The sequence below is a fragment of the Pinus tabuliformis genome, chromosome J (genome assembly GCF_031772625.1).
Source record: "Pinus tabuliformis cultivar Carrire ecotype Pingquan chromosome J, CPIR1, whole genome shotgun sequence".
In the NCBI taxonomy this organism is placed as follows: domain Eukaryota; kingdom Viridiplantae; phylum Streptophyta; class Pinopsida; order Pinales; family Pinaceae; genus Pinus; species Pinus tabuliformis.
In genome coordinates, this window is record NC_142295.1 from 401,773,276 (window position 1) to 401,789,030 (window position 15,755).

The following is a 15,755-nucleotide window of genomic DNA, read 5'->3' on the forward strand; positions in this document are numbered from 1 at the left end:
AGAAAATTTAAAGTGTAAAAAATATGCTCTGAAAAAAAAGTGTATTCTCAATCACCACTTTTCAAAATTAGGTCACTTTTTTGCTACCTCTACGAAACGGGTAATCGTATGAGTTCCCATTTCAAAGTTTACATTGTTACTAGTTGTAACTGCTAAAATTATCCCTTGTAAGTCATTCAATTTGATTTGTCTACTGAGATTGAATTAAGGCACAAATTGTAATTATTATGCTAAACTAGTTTTTGTATGCTAATCTTGATAAGCAAGTAGAGCAATTTTTTTTGGAATGGCGTAAGGAAATAGGAGAAATTCCTAGTTTTGGGGGGCAAAATTGTTCTAGGAATAGGAGCTCCTAGTAGGCCTTATTTGCCTAAGTCTTCGACAAATATTGTGTAGAGGGTTGATCATTTTTGCAGGCAGATTCAGGTTTGAAGTTGATTCTATGTAATAGATCAGATTTCTCAGTTGATTCAATAAAAGAAAGTAGGGGTTTTTCCTAGTTGGGTTCCCCAGATATATTCTCTGTTCTATGTGTGATTGTGTTTATATTCATTTTTTCTTTTCGCAAAATTTTGGTAGAGAAATCTTGTGCCTTTTGTGATCAATTTTCCCTCATTAGTAGTTGCAAGGTTTCAAGTATTTTCTACATGGTATGTCCTTAATCAAATTCAAAGTGCGTTGGAGAGAAGATCAATTACTCGAGGAATTCTACAAGTGTAGGAATCATGTCATTCTATGGCTTGAGGACATAGCATGCACTAGAAGGGAATTCAAAATTTTGTGCATGGAAGAATAGAATGGAGGTTGTGTTAGATGATAATGGGGTTTTGGAATACATCAAGACTATATTCATAAACCTACTACCTCATATGCACAATAACTGGCTCAATGGAAGGACACTGCTAAAACTAGGAGGATGATTCTAGAAGGAGTCAGGGACCATATTGTTCTGAATTTGCATGGGTGGGACTATCAATTCCAGATGTGGAAGGCCCTTATTGATATATCTGAAAGTAGTGGTGATGCCAAAAAACTTGTTTTGAAGAAAAAATTGAGGAACATTCAAATGGGAAAGGATGAGCCCATTGTTACATATCTATCCAAGTTTTCTCAAGTGAGGGATGAACTTGGAGGTGTTGCAGATATAATTCCACCAACAAAGCTTCTGAGCCTTACTCTTCTTCGACTCACAAATCTTGGCATAGTTTCTGAGATGCGATGAATGGCAAAGACAAGTTTCTTGATTGGAAAAGACTGTGTTTAGATCTTGTGCAAGAAGAGATAAGGAAGAACATAAGGGATGGAGTCTCATATGGGACAAAATATGAGGAGAACTTTGTTTTAACTGGAAAAGGGAAGAAAGCCAAGGGAAAGAAGGCCTAAGGAAAAACTGAGTCTAGTCAAAATGGAGGCAAGGAAAAGAAAGATCTTAGCAAGATCAAGTGTTTTCATTGTCATGAGTTTGGACATTATGCTACAAAATGTCCAAACAAGAAATCCAACAAGCATGTTGCAGCAGCAGCAGCAGGAGAATCACTCTCTTCTCAGTCAAATTGGATTTCTCCTTGATAGCTTACATGGCAAGCTTAGTACGAGGTAATGTGTGGTACATTGACTCAGGGGCTTCATTCCACATGATAGGGAACAAATATCTCTTTAGCAATTTGGAGGAGAAAGACATGCAATTCCATATCGAGCTTGGAGATGATGGCAGATACTTGACCAAAGGAGTTGGTACAATGAGCTTTAAGAGGGAGTCTGGTTCCCTTCTGCATCTCTAGCTCCATTCTCCATCTCAATAATGTGATGTATGTCCCAGGATTAAAGAAAAAACCTTGTCTTAGTAGCAGTCCTTGAAGACAAAGGGTATGATGTAGTATTCAGTAAAGGGAAGGCCTACCTCAAGCATTCTACTTCAGGACAAGTCAAGCAAATTGGTGTTAGGATCAAGAACCTCTACAAATTGGAGGTTGATGCATGTGCAACATTTTGAAGCAAGGTAGAGAATTCTCAGAGTAGATATGTGGTGGTTGAACAAGAGTAGGATAAAGCTCTCAAGATGGAGCCTCATCTAGTATCTTAGTCTCATTCTAAGTTAGTTGCCATTTGGGCTGATCAGTAGGATGATGACGATGAGGACCATATCCCAGGGCGAATGGAGGTAGCCACTTAGTAAGAGACTTACAGTAGAGGGAAATTTTTAGCCAAGTGGGGAGAGGATTTGGTTAAGGGAGCTCATAAGAGAGTTGAGTCCCCCAACACCAAGAAGAAAACACCTATATACACAAGGTACACAACTCTTTATAGTTTGGAGGGAGAAGATATAGTAGCAGAGAACTTGGTAGAGCTAAAGACAAATCTAAGTGGCTGAGGTTCTTCCAAGAACCCCTTCCTCACTAAGAGGGAGTGTTGGAAATGTAACAAGGAATGGATTCTTTGATTTGTGCCTTAGTCAAAGATGCCAATTTGAATTCAATCTCATAGTTGCTTGAGTTAGTTGTCGGTTGACATTTGTGATGTGGCCTGTCACTAAGTTGTAGTCAGATAATTTGAGTTAGATAGCATGTAATGAGTTGTGGACTAGTTGATGCCCAAAATTAGCTATCTAGTGGAGTTAACTCTAATGTCTATCAATGAACTAATCTCTAGATCTAGAATATAGATATTTTTGAGTTTAGTTGAATATTTGACTTTCCATTAACTCAACTTACTCCAAATTAACTAGTTGCAGCTGCTAAAATTAGCCCTAGTAAGTCATGCAATTCAAATTTCCTATTGAGATTGAATGAAGGCATAAATTGTATTTATTATGGTACACAGGCTTTTGTATGAAAAGATTGAGAAGCAAAAAAAATAATTCTCTTGGGAATTGCACAAGGAAATAAGATAAATTCCTATTTTTTAGGGGTAGAATTGTGCTATGAAATAGGAGCTCCTAGCAAGCATTATTTGCTTAAGTGTTGGGCAAGTATTGTGTAGAGGGTTGATCAATATTGTGGGGAGCTTCAGGCTTGAAGAAAATTCTATGTAATAGATCAGATTGCTCAATTGATTCAATACAAGCAAGCACGGGTTTTTCCTATATAAATGTGAACTTTGAAACAAGAACTGATACGATTACCCATTTTTTTGAGGTAGCAAAAGAATCAGCTGATTTTGAAAAGTGTTAATTTAGAATATATATATATAGTTTCTAACACTATAGAATACTTCTAGGCGGGCACACCTGGCTGTGGGCGTGCCCGCTCGGGGCAAAGTGACCCCTTGGTAGGCCACGGGGACAATTCCAAGAATTACTCCCCTAGCCTACTAGGGGGCCGCTCTGCCTTGAGAAGACATGCCCACAACCAGGAAGCCCACGACCGGGCCCACCATGCCCACTGCTGACATAGTGGCCTCCTGCTTGCCAGGGGGTTGTCGGGTAAGCCTAGCTCATGTCAATTTTTAATTTGTAAAAGGAATCTAAATTTTGTTAATAAAAAGTTGATTTTTTTTTACTCGAATGTGTTTTTTGTCTAGTATTTTGCACGAATATAACAACCCAACTGACACATAACTACTAGTAAACCTATGGGAGTTTAAGACCTGCACTCAACAAAAGGGAAACTAACCTTTCAAATGTGATAATCTTCCGTTGAATGTGTTGTCGATAACAATGTAGCTGCTCCACAAAATCGCTCCAAATCTTTTAACGAACCTCGAAAAGCTTTGATGTTATTTGATGTAGGGAATAGTGATAATGAAATTTATGATATAGCGGAAATTACAAAATTGTTTTACCGCATGGTGAATGTGGTATATATATATATATATATATATTTAACATATAAACATATTATGGTGATAGAGTAATTTATAATATAGCGAAAATTACGGAATTGGTTTACCGCATGGTGAATGTGGTATTACTTTTTTATATATAAAAACTTAATATATAAATCGTGTTATGTTGATATAGTAATTTATTTTAAATGTGTGATAGAAGATATAATAAAAAATAAAAATAAAAATATTCAATTGTCTAGTAAATGTTATATAGTTTAAGTAAAAGATTAATTTAGGTAAAAGATTTAGTTTAAAATTTTAATTTAAAGATTTAGTTTAAAAGATTAATTTCATGAGAAAATTTTAGTTAAAATTTTTCAATAAATTGTAGAAGAAAATTTTGGAGGGAAATACATGAAACAAAATTTTTGGAGGGAAAATTTTCGGCGAAAAATTTTGGAGGGAAACTTTGGAGGAAATTTTTCATTCTTTAAGTTATATATTATCATTAGGAGAGAGTGCATTTGTATCATTCAACCTCTTTTGTTTGAAAACTGTGGATTCTTTTGATAGTGAAGTTTCACTTTGTGAAGCATCAACATCGTCGTCATGCAACAACTATATTCATATTCATGAATATAATGGAAATTATTTCACTATGAATAGAGATTCAAATCTTCCACTTAGTCCTAATCCTAAGGACTATGAGAGAAACACTCATGAAGGGTAGGATGAAGAATTTCAAATAAATAAAGAGTCACGGTTTCCACTTAATCCTAATCCTATGGACTATAAGAGCAACAATGATGAAGAGCATGATGAAGAACTTCAAATAAATAAAGATTCATGGTTTCCACTTAGTCCTAATCCTATGGACTATGAGAGCAATGACAATGACGTGCATGATGAAAAATTTCAAATAAATAGATTCACAGTTTCCAGTTAGTCCTAATCCTATGGACTATGAGAGCAACAATGATGAAGGCCAGGATGAAGAATTTCCAATAAATCGAGAGTCACATTTTCCACTTAGTCCTAATCTTGTGGACTATGAGAGCAACAATGATAAAGGCCAGGATGAAGAATTTCCAATAAATAGAGAGTCACAGTTTCCACTTAGTCATAATCCTATGGACTATGAGAGAATCAATGATGAAGGTCGGGATGGAGAATTTCCAATAAATCAAGAGTCACAGTTTCCACTTAGTCGTAATCCTATGGACTATGAGAGTAGCAGTGATGAAGGCTAGGATGAAGAATTTCCAATAAATCGAGAGTCACATTTTTCACATAGTCCTAATCCTAAGGACTATGAAAGCAATAGTGACAAAGGGCAATATGATGAATTTCCAGTAAATAGAGAGTCACATTTTCCACCTACACTTAATCCTAAATACTATGAGAGTAGTAGTGATGAAGGGCAGGATGAAGCACGTACTGCTAATCCTAAGGAATATGAGAGTAGCAATGACGAAGGGAAGGATGAAGAATTTCCAGTAAGTAAAGAATCACATTTTCCACTTAGTCCTAATCCTATGGACTATGAGAGTAGCACTGACAATGCACATGATGAAGAATATCCAATAAACATCAAGTCAAATATTCCATTTAGTCCTAATTCTAAGGACTATGAGGGTAGAAATGACGAAGGGCAAGATGAAGAATATCCTCCAAGTCAGTATTTCAAAAGTACAGATAATCATAGTGAGGATAACATTCCTCCTAATGATGATGAAAAATCTTATATAGATGATGATTCAATGATATCAATAGTGTATTATATCAATATGATGATTCAATGATGACAACACTAAATAGTGTATTATATCAATATGATGGAAAACTCAAATAATCACAATCACCGCTGAAAAATAATGGTTCACACAATGTTAGGGGCATGATATAGCAATAACTCAAGAAACATGCTTATCTCACATACACTAATTCTATTAGGGAGTCAAGCCCAACACCATTTTGATACCATGTAGAGAAATGTGATAGTAAGCATTTCTTTCACACACACACCAAACATGTACATATTTGTTTTATTAACAAATAATTGTACATACTTAAACACATAAATCCATTCATCAAGCTAGAAAATTATCTTGCCACACTGATAAATCTTCGAGAGAATATCTCAACCACACATAATACCATCCAAATAGCTGGAGAGAATCTACCATATCTAATTAGATCTAACAACATTCTAATGCTTAGAAATATACCTCTCATAAAGAGATAAATTCTACCTTGCAATGACTAATAATAATAATAATAATAATAACAACATTTAATTTGATCATACATAAGACAAGTAGGAGTTATTGATTTCAACATCAAACACACTATAACAATACCCATAATAGTGTCCAAGCTACTCAAAGTTAGTATTATTAAACACCATGCCCACTGTCAAATAAAGGTAAATGTCTCTCTTTCTCCCAATCCCACAATCATACAAATGTAAACTCACAATGGACAAAAATAAGGTTTAAGAACTTGCTGTTGAAAATAGCAACAAGAATGCTAAAAATAGAAATGCTAAAAATAGCATTTCAAAATATTCCAATTCTAATTTGTCCTTGAATTAAAATTCGAATTTAGTCTCACTAGTTGTTTGAAAAATAATTAATTAATTCATCTTGAGTTAATTAATTGGAGAAATTCAAGCATGAAGTCTTTGTAAAGTCATGCAACAGTTATCCCTTGATTGAGGAAGTTATCCCTTAATTAAGGAGATAAGGATGAGTTGTATTTGAGTTGTAATTAGTTAGCTGAGTTAACTGAGTTAAGTCCAGTTAGATTAGTTCCAAACAGTTTGTAGAACTGATTGCGAGTTCAGTCAATTAAGACATGCATGCATATAACTAGTGTACTCCAAATAACTGAATATTCTCTCACAAATAACTCATGCATGTCATTTCAGACAAAGACCCAGTTGAAATTAAAGGCAGGACAATGTACTATCAGTTGCAAGAATTTTCCTATTAGAAAATCTCTTGCATGCAAAAGGAATTCATTCCTTGAGGATTACGCAATTTTACAGTGTGTAAGAGCAGTGTTCCACTTGGTTGAAGGTGAATCATCCCAGAGGAACAACATAAGGAAATAGAAGGCTTGGAGGACAGAGAAGAAGGCATATGTGTTGTCTATTCTGTCTATGAGCGGCAGTGAGGGATTGTACTGAGAGCTGGATAGCTATGAGAGCTAAAGCTTTGTGTAATCCTGAGATATTTCCACTTGTATGATAATACAAATAGCGGGGTTTTTATTGGAGGCTTTCCCCATAGTATTCTTTTGTGCTTCATATGTATTGATTATTCTTCTCTGTTATCTGTGTTATGTTTGATCTTTCTCAAATCGATTAAGCTTCCGCAAATTTGATTGTAGAAGTAGATTAAGTATTTTGCTTTAGTATATTGCATAATAAGATTAATCTACAGTGAGAATTTCTACACTTGCACCCTTAAGAAATGACCATTAAATTAGTGACTAAACAACAAGTCAAATAAATAATTCAAACTAAAGGTAATGAAAATGGCAATTAAAAATTCACCAAAAAAATTCAAGATAACACTTATCTTATAAAAATACAAGATTTTACAAAAGGAAAAACTAAATCAATAAAAAAATGCTACCTTAACAACAAATGAACTAAAATTACCCATAAAAGAGATAGTCATAAAGACATAAAGAAAGAATGAAATGTAAATACTATCAATTACATCCACTCCACAGCTCATCCACTACTCATCCGGATAAGTAATGAGTTAAAATGTCTTTAAAATAAACAAATAATTTAAAGTATTTTAAATACTATATAATAAATGTTGAATTTGAATGAATTTTAAATAAATAAATTACTGGTTATAAGGCGCTATAATTTGGAATCGCGTTGATATGAAGTGTTCGTAAAGAATATGGTTGGAAGTTCAAATCCACTCCACAGCTGTAAGCTTTTTTTCAAAGTAAATGGTTCGACGTTCAAATCCACTAAATAGCGGTGTAGGTTATGTTGACACGCACATGAATTCACCTCAAGCGAGTATGAGCCCAACCCTAGTAACAAATTCCTTTAAATACAGAAGCCGGATTCGTCCAAAAGAAACATGACATCATGGCACGGCGTTTCCGCATCTATCTTTCTAGACGATATGTTCGGAAATGAAAGAGAATGCTTATGGAATGAGAAAAAGTCGTGTACAGGCAAGGGACGGAACGGCTGTGGGATGAAATTACACAGGATCTCACACTTTCTTCGCCAAGAACATTGAAACAAACAGAAACCAGAGGTTTTTGCCAGTGTCAAACAAATCGTAACAAAAGAACGCGTTTTAAACATACAAAAAACATCAGAGTATGTACATATAGACATTGTGGACCCTGCGCTTAACTCTACTCTTAATTCCCCCGCCTCCTCTGCGTATTCATGCCCATTTAGAAGCAGGAAAATTACAAAAACTCACACCAATGTCATGCGCCCAATTCTACGTTTACCCCATTCCCTCCTCTGCGTGTCTATGGGCCATTTGGAACCAGGAAAATTACAAAAAATAATTTATACTAATGTCTTGCAGGATCCGGTAACAGGATCCCACATAGCTGGCAGCAGAAAATCCCGCCGATTAACTCCGCGAGCATTGTAGCTTGCCCCGGTCGTTTTATCCACCAGTAGCTCCCCGGGGAACCCAGGATAAGCCCCCTTTCCATATATACCCGAGCAGGCAGAGACGGCCTCCATAGGTGCAGCAGCGTCGCCTTGGAAATAGCCGGTGTCAAAGGGATTGGTGACTGCTCCTGCAAGAACCGTGGCGATGTTGATGATCATTCCATCGATGCCAATGTCACCGTTTGGTGCCACCAGGGGAGGAGTCTGGGGGCCGTAGATGGGCTGATGAAAAGGCCACGCGCACTGCCCGGGACATTGAGTTTCGGAATTGCCGACCCACGCATATGGCAGAGGAAGGTGCTTGGCGGCCAAGAGATTAGCATGAAATCCACAACTCATACAGAAGCCCTCCACGGCTACATCATCGGACGTGAGAACCAAATACACGGCATTGCCATTCTCCGGCAGTGCTCTCGAACCAATTGCTGTCTCCACCAGAGCCGCAATGTCGCTCCGCTTGAGGTAATTGCCGAGGGAATAACCCTCGTCCAGCTTTTGGTTTCCCAGCCTTGTGTTTGTCATGACGACGGCCTTGTTGGAGGCACCACTGTATCTTTCAGTGGTTTTCCACCAGCTGTACACAGAGAGCTCCATGGCCTTGCTGGTCTCCAAAGACTGCACAAAATCCGCCACGATGGAACGCTGAACAGGGGTAAATCTACCATACCAAATTACATAGATATCCACAGTGGGTCTGGTAGTAAGCAGGGGACCATTGTGATATGTTACAACAAGAGGCTGCTGTTCCACCAATACGGAGGAACACAAATCAATCAGAAGCAGCACACATACAAGAAGCATACACCTACCCATTCCCCAAAATTTTTTTACTACTATAACACTCTGGTGCAGCTGGGTGGGTGGAAAGAAAGAACGGCCTGGTGTTTATATGGCAAAGTCTGGGCGTGCCCACAAATAGGAGTTCCACTCGCTGGCTGTGTGGGGAGAATGATGTTGGTAACCAATTTAAATAGGAAGGAGTGGGGGCGATCAACAAAAGGCTATCGTTTCGTTGAATGAACGAGGAGTGACAGCTAGGATGCCTTTCCAGATACGCCATTTATCATACTACTTATTTTACACAACTGTGTTGCATTAAAGGAGACACGCCTCACCATTCCTTCCACCACCCTTGGGACGCGTGTTGACTGAAAGTTAAGAGAACAGTTGTTCTCTGAAACGTGATGCTATCAAATTGGGTCATGCAGCTTGCTTGGCAATGTTTTGGTCAACATGGTTTATAGTTATTCATTAACGTGATGCTATAAAATTGGCTCATCCAGCGTGCTCGGCAATGTTTTGGTCAACATTTTGTTTATAGTTATTCATTAAGGAACTGTTTTCTGACGTTTGTAGATAATTGTAGGTTATGACTTGGGCAGTTCACAGCTTTATTTCTAATGATGTAATTAGAGCAAAAGAGCATAATATATTCATTAGATGAAGAAGCAATTTGTTTTACACGTTATTTTTATTTTTTAGAGGTTAAAATGTTGGTTTGTTTTTTTTTTTTTAAATACAGCGGAATGTTTTTTAATTATAAAAGAAAGCATAATAAAGATATTTTAATATATTTATTTCAGATTTTGTATTATTCAAAGATATGTGTTTTGTTAAGAATTGAAGAATGAACTTTATTAATTAAACTAGGCAACTCACAGGTGAGGAGCTTCACTTTGACACTGTCTTCGGCAAAACGCTCTACCCCATTCATCTTACAATAAATAAATAAATAAATAAATATATATATATAATATATATATATATATATATATATATATATATATATATATAGTTAAAACAATTACTTAAGAAGTAGGAACTAATTCGTAATCTAAGGCTCCAGTGAACCGACTCTCTCCTAAATTACATATTCTCCATTATCTGCAATACTCCCCCTTAATGGAGAAAGCAATTCACAAGTATTCTTAACATTTCCCTAAAAAATTCAAACTTGATTCTACCGAGAGGCTTAGTGAAAATATCAACAACATTGTCACATGTATTACAATATTCAATATGAATTTCTTTTGACTGAACTTTCTCCCTCAGAAAATGAAACTATGTATTTATGTGCTTTGTGTTTTTATGAAACACTGGATTATTTGCAAGTTTGATAGAGCTCTGGTTGTCGCATTTGATAACTGTTCCAACCTTTTGTTCTTCTCCAACATCATGGAGAAGACTCCTTAACCGAACCGCTTCACATGTTGCTGCACACATTGCTTGATACTCAGTTCCCTAAGTCATATAGGTTTATGCAGTTTTTTTAAAATACATTTTTCTGTTATTTTTTTTCAATGACTGGGTTTTCGAGGGCTTGTTTCAGAGGTATAATGGTCAAACAAAGGTTTTTAATTTCTTTTATTTCTAAATGACTTAATGTTGCTTTTTAATTTCTTTTATTAATATTTTGGCCAGGACTTGGGACACGCTTTGGAAGAGTGCTGCTTTTTACTACTCCATGCAATGACCTCGGACTCTATGCTGAATGCATAACCTGTTATGGATCGTTGGTCATCTAGATTTATGACCTAGTCAAAGTTTGAGAAACCCGTCAATCTAACATCAAAGAAACAGTATAAATAATACCAAAGTCTAAGTTTCCTTGCAGATACCTTAAGACGCCTTTCGTTGCAACCCAGTGACTCTCAAGAGGCTTTGTCATGAATTGGCTCAATACAGTGACTGCATAAACCAAATTTGACCTAGTTGTAGTAAAGTAGATTAGACTCCCAACCAACTGTTTCTACAATGTTGCATCTGCCTCCTTAGGACCATCATCATTTTGAAGCTTAGTATCCTGCTGTAAAGGCACTGCTATAGCTTTGCACTAATCCATTCTGAACTTTTTCAATAAACGCCTGACATACTTACCTTGTGACAGAAAAGTCTGGCCAGAATCCCTTCAGACTTCCAGACCCAAATAGTAGTGTAGCTCTCCAAGGTCTTTCATCTACAAAATCTGTGACATCTGCTCTTTGATTTCTTTAATGAGTTCATATGCATTTCCTGTAATGACAAGATCATCTACATATAAAGAAATCAAAACAATTCACCCCTCTTTGTCAAACACGGTATACAAATTAGGGGCATTCTTGCTTCTTGTAGAAATTTTGAATAATATGACACTTATTCACAGAGATTATCCCGATTATACACTATTTACGGAACGCATGCATAATACATAACCTCCTCTACGTTGATCATCAATTTTGTAGAATTCAGAAACAATCGCATCCACACATTGAAGCATCAATCGCACATATCAACACAGTATATCACGGGGAAAGCATACAGCTGAAAACCCCCAACTATCTGTATATTATATTGATTGAGAACATGTAACAATACATAGTACAATACTCCTCGCAAGTACTCAGTACTATCTCCACCTGTTACACACAAACTAGCTCAAATCTGAATCAATCACAGGTTCAAATCTCCTCCGCAGCTTGCCTGCCTCCACTGCGCAATCCTGCATGAGAATGGACGAGAATGGATGATCCAAACACGTATTTCCCTTGGCTGAACCACGCAATCCTCATTGGCAATACTCAATCCATTGATTATGCAAATCTCATGCACAACTATAGTCACAACTGACAGCTGTCTTGCCCTTTCACTCACCTTTGACACTTGTCTCCACTGAACTCTCCATGCACTGAGTTAACTGATGTATTCTTTAGTTAATTTATGAGTTAATAATTAGTGAATTAATTAATAATTAATTCACATCACTCATCACTAGTGTATTCTGCAGTTAGACTAAATACAACTAGTTCAACTAAGTCAAACTGAACACAACTCCATCAACTCCTCAATCAACTCCACCAAACTCAATCACTTGAGTTCTAACTAAAGTCCATCATGCAATAGCTCAACTAACCCATAAGAAAAGCATATTTCCTTCTGGCAGTTGCATGTGCCACATCCGTAGCTCGAACTGAAGTGCTCCAAGAGGATAAGATAATGTTTATAGTCCAAATATTATTAAGAGCTAATAATATTCGACTGTTTTATTTTTAGCCTGGCAGTCTAAAAATAGACTCCACGCATATGTCTAAAAATAGAAGTCCATCTATTTTTACCAACATAACCAACCATCCACAAATAACATCCTGCAACTCATAGACCATGATCCATATGTCTAAAAATAGACATAGTCTAAAAATAGACTTTGCGCCAAAAATAGCCTGCGGGCCCACTTAGTGAAGGCAATTCCTTTCCACTAAGCTCCATCATCTTGTTGCATTTTCAACACTCCCTCTCAACAAGATATGGATTATCTGCAACCCCTATCCTGCAACTTTGGAATGTTCTACATGCAACACATTTGCCCGGTCCACTTGCTCCAACAACACTTGGAACAAAAACACTCCCAACTGACCACTCTGTTGGGCTAAGAACATACTCTGATGCTGAAGCTCTACCTGCTGCTGACAAGTGCTCCCTCTCTGACATCTGCACTACTGCAACATCTCCATGCATCTCGCACCATTGCACACTTCTCTGTGCCACCTAGCATTGTGCAAAACACTTATTGTTGCAGCCTGCTAGCTAAGCGTTGTCCTAGGATTCCCTACATTGTCGCTCTCTCTGCCACTCCATCCGCATCTGTCTCTACCCAATCAGTCAGTTCCTGCTACTCCACATCGGGGCTCCCGTAGCAAGGTCTCATCCAAGAGGTTGGGTACCTCAAGGATCCTAACCCTCCTCCTTGGGGCGATCACTCTATATCGCCCCACCTCCTACTTGGAGGTATGGCTGCATGTGATCCCTCAGCCCACCTGGCTCGAAGTTTCCCCCTACTAGAGGTCTCTACATGAGTATATGTCTCTACTCGATCTCCTCTCAGCTTCCCTTGTTGTGGCTGCTCCACAACCTCCTGAAGCTACTGCACCAATCGTGGGTCCTCCACAATTGTCTGAGACTTCTTCTAGCTCTGCATGTTGAGAGGTAATATACACTCCCTCTCAACCACTAAGTCTCCATCAGTTGCCTCACTGCTCAAGGCTTTGCATGCATCTTGAACCTCAAGAGCATATAGGTTCTTGACCCGTGAACCAATCTGCTTCACCTGTCTAGGGATGATGTGTCTAAGGAAAACCTTTCCTTTACTGAAGACTACATCATAGCCTCCGTCTTCCAGCGTCGCAATCAACACCAAGTTTCTCTTCAGTCCTGGTACATACTTGACATCGGTCAAGGTAAGGCGAGCCTCATGCTCCCTCTGAAAAATAACCGTGCCTACACTTGAGACATTATACTTCTCATCATTACCCATCGCTATGAGTATCAGGAGATCTTTCTCCTCCAAAGTACTGAACAAACTCTTGTCACAGGTCATGTGGAAAGAAGCTCCACTGTCAAGAAACCAACCACTTCCCACCATGGATGAAACCATGCATGCGAAGAGTGTGAAATCCAACTCAAACTGTGAAGCAAGTGCCTCACCTTTAGATCCTTCCCCGAATTCCTTCTTGGATTTCCTCCGTGGACAATTTGCAGCATAATGGCCCACCTCATGACAACGAAAGGATCGCACTTTCGATTTATCAACCTTCTTCCCATCATTGGAAGAATTGGATTCGGAAAGAGAAACCTTCTCCTTCCCCTTCTTTTCTTTGGCAGCCAAAGCACAATTTCTTCATCAGATGCCTTTGATGAAGATCCGTCCCTGGTATTCTGACTGATATCCTCTTGCACAAGATCTGACCAAAGTCTCTCCCATCCTGGCAATTTCTCCCAACCATTGACAGAGTCCTGATAGGAATGCCAACTCTTCGGAAGACCAAGTAGAGCCAAGCTCACCAAGTCCTCATCATCGACAGTCACCCCCACACTTCCTAGCTCATCCCGACATTGGGTGAACTTTGTGAGATACTTGGGTATACTATCTCCATTCTCACATTTAATGTTTCTGAGTTTATCCTTGAGCGCAAACTTCCTCTGGTCGCTCTTGCTTTGGAATAAATCTGTCAACGCTTTCCACATCAAGTATGGAGAAGCCTTTCCATGCAGGCTGGATACAATGTGATCCTTCACGCCCTCCAAAAGAATCCTTCGACACTCTGTTGTCTTCTTTTGCCAAACCTCAACGTGAGCAGCATCAGTAGGCTTTGGGAACTCAGCCTCTATGAACTCTTCAGCCCATTGTCATCTAACACTGCCTGCATCCTGTCTTTCCATGCAATATAATTCGAGCTGCCCTCAAGAGCATACTCCAATCGCAATCTGTTGAAAGACATTTCAACTTTGACACCAAGAAAACACTGCTGCAAATTTGAATTCCACCAGCTCAAAACTCAACCGCTTCTGATCTAAAATTCATGAGAACAAAGTATTTCTCGTACAGAGATTGACTGTATGGGATTTTACCGGATATATCACCTTCAAAAGAAGGATGAATCCAGAGGCTACATGGGCCGATTACAGACTCTGCCTGAAGAAATAAAATGTAATCACTTCCTGAATAATAGATCTGATAATCAACTCTACTCTGATACCATGTAGAAATTTTGAATAATATGACACTTATTCACAGAGATTATCCTGATTATACACTATTGCAGAATGCATGCATAATACATAACCTCCTCTACGTTGATCATCAATTTTGCAGAATTCAGAAACAATCGCATGCGCACATTGAAGCATCAATCACACATATCAACACAGTATATCACGGGGAAAGTATACAGCTGAAAACCCCCAACTATCTGTATATTATATTGATTGAGAACATGTAACAATACATAGTACAATACTCCTTGCAAGTACTCAGTACTATCTCCACCTGTTACACACAAACTAGCTCAGATCTGAATCAATCATAGGTTCAAATCTCCTCCGCTGCTTGCTTGCCTCCACTGCACAATCCTTCATGAGAATGGATGAGAATGGCTGATCCAAACTCGTATTTCCCCTGGCTGAACCACGCAATCTTCATTAGCAATACTCAATCCATTTATTGTGCAAATCTCATGCACAACTATAGTCACAACTGACAGCTGTCTTGCCCTTTCACTCACCTCTAACACTTGTCTCCACTGAACTGTCCATGCACTGAGTTAACTGATGTATTCTTTAGTTAATTTATGAGTTAATAATTAGTGAATTAATTAATAATTAATTCACATCACTCATCACTAGTGTATTCTGCAGTTAGACTAAATACAACTAGTTCAACTAAGTCAAATTGAACACAACTCCATCAACTCCACCAAACTCAATCACTTGAGTTCTAACTGAAGTCCATCATGCAATATCTCAACTAACCCATAAGAAAAGTGTATTTCCTTCTGGCAGTTGCATG

The 15,755-nt window shown here is 37.9% G+C and overlaps 1 pseudogene; it reads right to left on the reverse strand.

Moving 5' to 3' along the window:
* Positions 1 to 7,874: 7,874 nt before the first annotated feature.
* On the reverse strand, positions 7,875 to 9,359 carry LOC149227491 (protein EXORDIUM-like 2 pseudogene; annotated as a pseudogene).
* Positions 9,360 to 15,755: the final 6,396 nt, after the last annotated feature.